Source organism: Phocoena phocoena, chromosome 8, assembly GCF_963924675.1.
Source record: "Phocoena phocoena chromosome 8, mPhoPho1.1, whole genome shotgun sequence".
In the NCBI taxonomy this organism is placed as follows: Eukaryota; Metazoa; Chordata; class Mammalia; order Artiodactyla; family Phocoenidae; genus Phocoena; species Phocoena phocoena.
In genome coordinates, this window is record NC_089226.1 from 91887473 (window position 1) to 91889778 (window position 2306).

The following is a 2306-nucleotide window of genomic DNA, read 5'->3' on the forward strand; positions in this document are numbered from 1 at the left end:
CCCTGCACTCCTGATTCAGTAGGTTTCAGCTGGGATCTGGGAATGTGCATTTCAAGTTTCCAAGCGATGCTGCTACAGGTCCCGGGAAATCGCTGCTGAAGTGGACGCCACTGGTGTCCCACCCAAATCTCCTTTCCCAGCTGTTGTGAGTGGGGACTGACAGCAATTAATAGCAGCTCTCTTTTCTGTTTTTGTTTGTTTTCTGAATGGGTTTCCAGGCCAAAGGAAATCACCTTTCTGGGAGGCTGCAGGAATACCACCCATCTCACTTCTTCCAACCACACACACACACACACAATCACACACACACACACACACACGCACACACACACGCGCGCACACACACACACACCATGGCAATGACTGTTAGGTATGGCTACAAGAGGCCAGCTCCTTTGCTCTTTATTTTTTATTCTTTGTGCTGCAATTCAAGCACATGGGTCAGTCTAAAGCTACACTCTGGTTGAGCTCGCTCTCCTGGCTTAGCTCATTTTCCCTCATCCCAGTCTGCTTCTCTCACTCCCCTGCCCCTTAGAGCATGTCCTCAATAAGTCACTTGAACAAGAATTCTCACTTCAGCCTCTGCTTCCAGAAAACCAGACCTATGTCATTTGCCTTTTGGTCATATGGCTGCCTGGTTTAATGCATTGATGACCAGCTGGCTCCTTGGACACCAGAATTAAAATTAATATCTTTAATTACTAACATAAAATGAGTATAATATTCCTTGCAGAACACAGGAGTCCCTTGATACATAAAATGTGGCTGACCATAATTTCTCAACCCCCTTGTCGACTCTGACCAAAACACATTCGCTAGGTTCCGTCAAATCTGAACTCAAAATATTATTTCCTCAATAAGACCCATTTTTGTCTAACCTGTCATTTTAAGGTCGACTTCTCTGTTTAAGGTTGTCATAACTCCTGATACCTCAAAAGCATAGCACTCATCATGGTTTTCAGTGAATACTTGATGTTTTAATTTAATATCTTTCTCCCTGTAAGACTATGAGCTCCAGGGTAGTTAGAAATAACTTCAATGCCTAGTTTAATCCACAATAGTTTTTTTGTTTGTTGGTTGGTTGGTTTGTTTTTGCGGCACGCAGGCCTCTCACTGTTGTGGCCTCTCCCGCCACGGAGCACAGGCTCCAGACGCGCAGGCCCAGCGGCCATGGCTCACGGGCCCAGCCGCTCCGCGGCACGTGGGATCCTCCCAGCCCGGGGCACGAACCCACACCCCCTGCATCGGCAGGCAGACCCTCAACCACTGCACCACCAGGGAAGCCCTCAATAGTTACTTATTGAATGAATACATGCCTAATGGCTATTTTTGAAAAAGTGGGAAATTTCTAAGTTCTCACCATGAAGGTCAGATTTCATCATCTAGTGACTGGCAAAGATGTTCAACATGGAAAATGTAAGTGTACCCTCAACCCTCAGACTACGTAGAAGAAGCCTTTACTAACTGGTCGAGTAGTCAAAAGCAAGAGGAGAAATAGGAAGTTTTGGAATTAAGTATCTATTTACCCAGAATACTAATTGGGAAACTTGTGTTCATAATTTATATTTATGTTTCTAAGTAAAAGCCTGAAATTAATAATACCAAAGTGTGACTTCACACCATGGACGGTGCTCAACCCACTTTGTGCCTTGTGCCTGATGAAATTATAATACATTAACAATTACGTTTATGATATAGCCATGTGGATAGCATTAAGGGCAAATTTCCCTTACTTTATGCTGTAATGCACAGTTTTAAAATGGTTTCATGTAATATGAAAATAATAATAAAAATATTAAAATAAAATAAATAAAAATAATAAAATGGTTTCAGATAATCAAAGACTTGGATAAAAGGATGCATATTATAGTTCTCCCCATGCCCTTCTAGTACAGAGGTGTCAAATTGTAACATTACCACCATAAACATTGACACATGTCTCCTGTAAAAATCTATTTTGAACTAGAGCATGAGAAAGATTGAAAGGCTAGAAAATCTAATGAATAATTGTTGAAAAGCTAAGTGAAGAAAATGCAAACCAAAGACATTAAAAATCAATTTAGAAACAAATCGCATTTTGTCAGACTTAAGAATTATTCATTAGGGGTTGAAGGTACATCTCAACACTAAGATAACATAGAAAATGAGGCTTAACAAAAATAATTAACAATTAGTCTAGTAATTTCTTTTTCTTTCTATTGTACTTTCAAATAATTTAACTTAAATACATACACACACACACACATACAATACACACACACACATACAATACCACACAGGCACTCTCTTCCTGGGGATAAATCAAG